Here is a 9,016-nt window from a genome sequence, read left to right on the forward strand (position 1 = left end):
GAGTAATAAAATCTTTATTAATGATTGGAATAAATTTATATCATACATGGAGAAAAACTTAGGTAATATTAAAATAACAGTAGGTGAATTATAGAATCTGCGAAGTAAAGATAAAGGTAAAAAGAAGGAACTGCAAGAAGGGTATCAATGGGATATAGCTTAAATCGTGGTGGAGGGAAGTCAGAATGATGTTTTGATAATTAATACTTTTGGAGAAATGTATTTACGTCTTGATATTTTATTGTCTACATCTGTTTATTTTGTGATGTCTTTTTTCTTTCCTATTGTGATTTTAAAAGAGTGAATATTGGAAATAAAAGTTATTAAAAAAAAAAAAAAGGAAATGTCACATTTACACTCAAATAACCTTTCAGAGGAAACAAGGATCTGTACGCATGTATTTTGCTAAATGCGTTCTTGCTTCGCTGCATTCTCCACATTTGAGAGTCATTATTTTGTTAATTGAAATGACAATTGGAGCACAGTAACTTACACACAAAATGGGAAAAGTATCAGGATCACTTACTCGTTGCCTCGATGCAATGTTAAGAGAGGCTCCGCTGCTGCCTTCTCAATGGTCTTCCAGCTGCCATGGAAGACCTTTCCATTTGCCTTTAATTAGGATAGCTTTCCGTCATAATTATAGTGGTTTCGTTGTAGCACTGCTTTGCCACAGGATATTTTTAGCATTGCTTTAGCACAAAATATTTACACACAGGCATTTTCATCCTTAATGCGCTTTGCGCGTTGAGGTGCCCAAGACACCCCCCAAAGGAAAACACAATTGACACTTAATTTTTGTTTAAGGTTTTTGGCATAATTTTGGCCACAACCTTATTCAAATTACAGCAATGTGAGTGGTTGCTTAGGCATTGGTAGCACTAACTGACCCTGCACGGGGACAGCTCTGACATTCGCACCCCCCCCCCCGCAAAGTCAGCAAGGGTAAGTCACCTGGGGAGAGAGACAGGACTGGGAACCATGCCTCACCTCTCCCCAGAATGCTCCCAGGGGCTTGTGTGGCCCTAGCCCCTTGCCATGGGGTTTCGGACAAAAGCATGGCGAGCCCCTGGGTTCCTTTAACAGAAAACCCTTGCAGCAGCAGCAGCATTTTGGAGGGGTAGGCAGAGCCAAATCCATACCTCTCCACCAACCAATTCCCAAACCAATGCCTAACCGCAACCTTACAAGTTGTGATGATTTGCTACGCAATAGGCAAAAACCAAATGGCACACACTAATCAGCCAAATGGACAAAATTCCTACCGGGCCCCTGCCCCAAAGCAGACGACCACATGACAGGCATAGCAAGGTCAAGCAAACAGCCTAAAATTAGGGAAGGGAGGGCAGGTGATCCGAAGCACGCAGCGAAAAGAGGAAGTTTGTCGCTGCGTGCATTGTATTTAACAAATAGGGCTGTGAATCAATAAATGGCAACATATAAATCTTCCCAGTAACAGTCCGCCTCTGTTTAAAGATGGCCAAACTCTTTTGCCCAGCAACAGTGAGGTGTCTTGTCATCCCCAACCGCAACCCGTGCTCTCCATGAGGGAGAACACGCTTTGTTAAATACTGGTGCAAAGCCAGACGGCATTAAGGTAGGTTTATAAGGGAAGTATGCTGCTTCTCCCATTTTTTCCAACTTACCTTTTTCTCGAAGGAGCTACCAGTAGGGGCAGCTAAGCTGTGAGCCAATTCTGGCTCACCAAACCAGAGAAAATGGTTTGCCAGCCTCCAAAGGTTTATCTCCTGGTCTCTAAGGAGAAGACAGTGGTGATAAAATCCCGCTGAAGAGCAGGCAGAGGGATCTTTTATCTCCAGTCTTCTTCTTCTTTTAATTTTTGACTTTCGATTTTACACATTTCAATAATTTTGCAATCATTTTAAGATTTCAAAACTCAACCTCCTTCCCGCTCTTTCTGTGCTTCCTTAAATTTATCTTTTATATTTTCTGCATATTCCAAATTAACTTAATTTAATCATTTATTCATCTACTTTAAATATAAAACTGCAGGTTGTTGCAATAATCCTGCCAATGTTCTTATCTGTTTACAGTTTGTTTGTAAATACTCAATAAACCATTTCCATTCTTTTATAAAAAGTTTGTGTCAGGGCTGCCTCAGGTCTCAGCTCACAAAAGACCAACCCCAAGTTCTTCTTATATACAAGGATGTTTATTGCAGTTCATAGTAAGTTCCACAACCGAGGCGTGCAGCCCCCACGTCTGTTAACCTTAGACGGTAGAAGTCCCCTCTGAGTCGGTCCCTCCCCTACACCAGTTTAATAGGCTTACGCTGCTCCACCTTTTTCTCTCTTTCCTTTTCCACAGGGTCTTTCTGCCCGCTGGGGTTCCGCCCCTCCTGGATTCTCCTGACGCGGAATCTCCAGACTACTCTTCCCCCCTCCTGCGCGCTTTGGGACCTGGCTCCTCCTCCGGGCTCCCTGTTCTTCCGTGCGCCTCCTCATTTGAACTTGGCGCGCGCGCCCAACCTCTAACCTTCCTTTTGACAGTTATGCTACTCCCCTCACTGCCCTCCTCCCCTTCCGGGAGAATGGCTTGTTTCTGACCCCTCCTCCTTCTCTGCCGCCGGAGCTGCTTCTCCTGACACACTGGAACCTCCCCCCCCTTCGCTGCGCTCTGGTGGGGAGGCTGGCCCTGATTCCCAGCTGCCGCTTTGGGGTCCCCTGCTGGCCTCCCGCTCCTGACACTTTCCCCCTGGGGCTCCCCTTGCCCTGACCACAGGCGCCCCCTTCTGGGAATCCTCTGATTCGCTGGAGAGACTCATGGAATCCCTTGCGTCATTGCTATCCTCTTCCTCGCTGTCCTGGGATTCCTCTCCATCGCTCTCCATTTCCTGCCTTCCCTGTGCCTCTGTCCCTGTACCCCTGACAGTTTGTTATCTTGATTTCTTATTTTTCTGGTAAGTTTCACCATTTCTGCATATTCCATAAGGTTTTGTATCAATTCTTCTTTCGTTGGGACTTCTTCTTCTTTCCATTTTGGGGCAAATAACATTCTTGCCACTTTAGTTGCATATATGAATAGATTTCTATACAGTTTGTGTAATTCTGTCCCTATAATTCTCCAAAGGAAAGCTTCTGGGTATTTTTAAACAAATATTACTTTAAACATCTTTTTTGATTCATTATGTATCATTTCCCAGTAAGCTTTAACCTTGCTGCAAGACCACCATATATGATAAAATATACCAAGAAGGCCCTCTGCCTGGTTGCCTGTAACCTCACTTCCCACAGTGAGGGAACCACCAGAAGGCCTTTGGAACTGGACCTCAGTGTCTGGACTGAACGATGGGGGTGGAGACACCCCTTTATGTATACTGGGCTGAATTATCTAATTCACATGTCCATATCGGCAATGTTAATAAAATAAAAAGAATAGGCTGGGGAAATAGGGAAAAGTGAGCACACAAAAACTTAATTTGGGGGCTCCAATTACTGAATAAGTTTTTACTAAGAACAAACTTAGTTGGTTTCTAAGGTGCTACTGGACAATTTTTTTATATATTAAGTTTCAAAGGTTATACTAGTTGAACTGGGATTTGAGGGGAGTGGAACATAGGGCAGACTGAACCAGGAAAACCTCATCTTGAACACCTATTTGTTGTACAAAGAGAGTCTGAAACATGAAGAGACTCATAGATGTATTTCCTAAGGTATGTTTTCCTGAAATGAAAGAGTTGAGCGGCAATCTTACACACATCTCCCATTGAATTCAATAGAACTGAGGAGATGAGCAAAGGACTTCAGCCCTTTTCTGCATCTGTACCTCCAACATATACTGCTATCGTTGTCACAGTTCTTCTGGAATAAGAGAGAGCTCAGCGTGGTACACCATTGCCGGCTTGTCTCTTGGGGTTTATGACTTCTTCTTTTTTACCTTTTGAAATTCCAAGCTCATCTGCCTGCGCATCAAGACTTGCAAAACCAGTGGAGGGTATTTCTTGAATACACAAGCTCTTCTTCACGGAAGGCATCACATTTGGCAGGAAATCAATTCTAATCAACCCTATTCATACATACAGGCAGACTCTGAAGAAAAAAAAGATGAGAGAGAAGCAGTGAGCAGCGCTTTACAATAAGTAAGGCTGTCTCCCAGCTAAGGAGTGTTATTTGACTAATTAATCAAATTGTATCTGCTAAAATGTTCATATGAACCAAATCCTCATTCTGAAGGAAATGGTATTTTCCATTATTATTATTATTATTATTATTATTATTATTATTATTATTATTTAATGCAAAATGTGTAGGAACCACCTTAGAAATAACATTTCCTATTCATGAGAAAAGGACTCACACCTCTCCTGATATTATAGGTCAGGGATCAAAAAATCATAGAATCATCTTTTAAAAATATATATTTAAATACCTGTTTCAACTTTAAACATACATCATAGAACTGTAGATTTGGAAGGGATACTGATGATCATCTTGTCCATCTCCCTGCAAATGCAGGAATATGCAGCTGTCCCATACGGGGATTGCACATGCAACCTTGGCATTATCAGTACCGTGCTCTAACCAACTGAGCTATCTGGTGAGCTTGTGTTGCAGGATCAACATCATGTATGATTACTGACCAATCACGCGGGTGGCGCTGTGGTCTAAACCACTGAGCCTCTTGGGCTTGCCAATCAGAAGCTCGGCGGTTCAAATCTCCTCAATGGAGTGAGCTCCTGTTGCTCTGCCCCAGCTCCTGCCAACCTAGCAGTTCGAAAGCATGCCAGTGCAAGTAAAGAAACAGGTACCACTGCGATGAGAAGGTAAATGGTGTTTCTGTGCACTCTGGCTTCCATCACAGTGACCTGTTGTGCCAGAAGTGGTTTAGTCATGCTGGCCACATGACCTGGAAAGCTGTCTGTGGACAAAGGCCGGCTCCCTTAGCCTGAAAGCGAGATGAGTGCTGCAGCCCTATATTTGCCTTTGACTGGACGTGACCGTCCAGGCGTCCTTTACCTTTACCTTTACCTTATATGCCTGATTATTGACCATGCTGGCTCTGGCTGATGGAAACAAAAGCCCAACAAAATGCATGTCTACTCAGAATTAACGAGATTTAATGAGACTTTTCTCGGTATGTACAGTATTGCAACCGTAAACCTGCATTCCTAATGAATTTATAAAAATCCTGAAATGTATTTGTGGGTACATTTCCCTTCCACTGAAATGTGTTACACCAATTACGTAATTAATTGCACAACTTATGACCTTAGCTTCAGCCATAGCAGATAACGAGACAAATGACAGAGGATTTAGGAGAAGGCAAAGGGAGCTGAATGGAAACTGTGCTGCTTGTGATGTACACAGGATGAAATAGAAATTGTTGCCTCCTTATATCGCTACCTGAGGCTCAGTCACATGGTGACCTGTGCCCAGGCTAGTCATGGCACTGAGACAAACTTTAGGGCATTCCCTGTGTGTCTGAGCTTGGTAGACAAAGAACTAGCATGCCGATGTGGGTTTCACTTTATTAGTATTATTATTATTAAAGATTTTCTTGATTTACCAAAGTATCTGCAATGTCTCTCTCTCGTATTTCCCCCCCCCCCCCCATGTAACATTTTTACAAATCAGTTTCATTTGTTGAGACATTAGGAAGAAAAGGGGGAAAGAGGTGGAGGGGGGAAAGATGGGTGGGGGTGGGGTCGGGTGGCGATGTTTCTATTTTACTTACTATATGTAGGGTTTGATGTCAGCGCTGCTTGTGCAGGTTCTTTGCTGTTCACTTGTGTTCCTTTGGTGATGAGCGATGTTGGGGTTGGCCTAGGGTGTGGTTATTCATTTGTGGTTGGCTATGTTGGTCTTTGTTTTCATGTGTGAGTGGGGTGGGTGGGCGTTTTGGATCAGGTTAGCCATATTGATTTGTATGCCGTTGGTGGATTTTTGTCGTTGCCTTGTTGGACTGTGTATGTGATAAAGGGGAGCCATACTGGGGTAAAGGTGTCTTCTTCTATTTGTCCCTGTGTCAGTTTCAGTTTATTGGTTAATTTTTCTAGTAGGGCTGTTTCCCATACTATTTGGTACCATTGGTACATGCTTACTCCTGACAGGTCTCTCCAGTGTCTGGCGATGATGCTTCTGGCTGCTGAAAGTAGGTGGGTTATGAGTTCTTTGTGGTGTAAGTGGGCATTATTGTCTTGGAAGATGTTTAGTAAGGCCAATTCTGGGGTGATTTCTAATACTTGCTTGGTTATTTTACTTATTTCTCGTATGGTTGTTGTCCAGAATAGTTGGATTTTGGGGCACTCCCACCACATGTGGAGGTATGTGCCTGTGGAGGTGCACCCTCTCAAGCATTTTGGTGAGGTTCCTGGGCGTATTAGCAATGTGGGTTTTTACTGATGCTCAATTGTCCTGAGATCCACTGTAGTTGTTTTCTGCTCTAATTTTGGCCTAAAAAGATTATCAGTTTACATTGGAAGTGGAAGTGAAAGGTGCAACTGTTGCTTTTAAAAGTCCCAGCAGGGGTGTTTAAAAGCACACACAAACACCTCTCTAAATCTACAAATGCAACATCCTGTCTTAAGAGCCCTGCAAATAAATGCAATGCTATGTAACCGAGTCAACTCTGTGTAGGGAAGAAAGTAGACTAGGACTTTTTCAATATAGCAAATAGGCTTTCAAGAAGCGACACACTCATCTGGAAGGCTTACAAAAGCAAGAGATGGCGCTTTGACAAAGTAGGGAAAGTGTCTTCTGCTTCAAAGCTGAGACAGATTTCTGGATCTCTTCTTGCTATAGTGTTAAATGTCTTTGAAAAGCAATTGTCCGCCTGTTAAATGTTATTGGTTTTTCCCCAACTTGCAAGTTGCAGGTGTTCTCTTTTTGGTTGAAATTATATTCCTGAGTGGTCCCTAGGTTCATCGCACAAAGCAGGCGTCCCTGTGATAAATGATCTAACACTTTCTCAGACAAATCAACCTCTCTCTGAGAATATGCTTTTTGTTTTATGGTGAGCACTTTGAATACCTGTTTTATTTTATTTTTTTTTAAAAAACCACCTTTTGACTGGCAGAGATTTAAATGACGAATCCTCTGACCCCAATCATTTCATCATCATGCTCCAATGCTGTTCCACAAATTCTCCGTTAGGGAGGGAAAGTTGGCATTCCTTTTATGATGGGGATCTTCTTTCTTCCATGATTCTGGCAGCTCGCCTGTATTTAAAACCATATACACAATGCCCTTTAATGGTTGTCTAAGATAACCCTGCAACTTCTTATAATATGTTGCTGAAAGAATGGAAATGGTTTATTGCATATTTACAGATAAATTGTAAGCAGGTAAAAACATTAGCAGGATTATTGTAACAACCTGCAGTTTTGCAAGAGTATATACTTACAGTAGATAGTTAAATGAGCAAGTTAAATGAATTTGGATATGCAAAAGGTATGAAAAAATAAATTTAAGGAACTGCAGAAAGAGGGGGAAGAAAGTCAAATTTTGAAATGCTAAATGAATTGTAAAATTAATAAAATGTATAAATTTGAAAAGTATAAATAAATAAAATAAATAAATAAAAACAAGAACCTCTTTCAGCCTGAGGGCTACATTTCTTAATAGACAACTTTATGGTGGGTGGAGACAGTTGCAAAAGTGGGCGGGGCAGAGGTAAAAGTGGGTGGAGCAAAGGATGTGCCTCTTATTTTTTTGCAGTAGACTGCATTGCAGTCCTGAAAAAGTCAGATTTCTATGCGTGTATACACACCTCTGTATCTTCCATCCTGGTATGCAAAGAAGCATTATTATTATTATTATTATTATTATTATTATTATTATTATTATTATTATTATACTGCCCTATACCCGGGGGTCTCAGGGCGATTCACAGAATAAAATCAATATATATATAAGTTAAGGGCATTCGCAGATGACTTAGTATTGACCCTACAAGAGCCAAACACTAGTACGAAAAGGGTGTTGGAGATAATTCAACAATTTGGCCAGGTAGCCGGATTCAAACTGAACAAACAAAAAACTAAAGTCTTAGAAAAAAACTTAACAGTCATGGAGAAGGAGAAATTTCAAGAAGAGACAGGTTTGACAGTGGTTAAGAAGGTGAAATACCTAGGGGTTTATTTGACATCTAAAAATTTGAACCTGTATAAGGACAACTATGAAAAATGTTGGTCAGAAATTAAAAAAGATCTAGAAATATGGTCAAATTTGAAACTGTCAATGTTAGGCCGAATTGCAGTTATTAAGATGAATGTATTGCCTAGAATGTTATTTTTGTTTCAAACCTTACAGATTCTTGACAAGATGGACTGTTTCAAGAGGTGGCAGAAAGACATTTCGAAATTTGTCTGGCAGGGCAAAAAGCCCAGAATTAAATTTAAAATATTGACAGATGCTAAAGAAAGAGGGGGATTTGCCCTGCCGGATTTAAAATTGTATTATGAAGCAGCAGCGTTTTGCTGGCTGAAAAAGTGGATGCTCCTCGAGAACACAGACATTTTGGACTTGGAAGGATTTAATAATGCATTTGGTTGGCATGCATATCTATGGTATGATAAAATCAAGGTGCATAGGGCCTTTAAAAACCATATTGTCAGAAAAGCATTGTTTAATGTCTGGATAAGATATAAAGACTTGTTGGAAAATAAAACCCCTAGATGGTTGTCACCTTTGGAGGCTAAAGCGTTGAAAAAACTCAATATGGAAGCTGAATGGCCAAAGTATTGGGAAATTTTGGAACAAGATGGAGATAAATTGAAATTACAGAGTCATGAGAAATTGAAAACCAAAGTACGAGATTGGCTCCATTATTATCAAATAATGGAGGTTTACAAACAAGATAAAAAAATTGGCTTCCAGGTGGAAAAATCAAAATTAGAGACTGAACTGTTAGAACCCAATACTAAGAATTTGTCAAGAATGTATAATTTGCTGCTGAAATGGAATACACAAGACGAAACAGTTAAATCGGCTATGATTAAGTGGGCACAGGACATTGGTCATAACATTATGTTTGCTGACTGGGAATGGTTGTGGAA

The sequence above is a fragment of the Podarcis bocagei genome (assembly GCF_964188305.1).
Source record: "Podarcis bocagei genome assembly, chromosome: 8".
Lineage (NCBI taxonomy): Eukaryota > Metazoa > Chordata > Lepidosauria > Squamata > Lacertidae > Podarcis > Podarcis bocagei.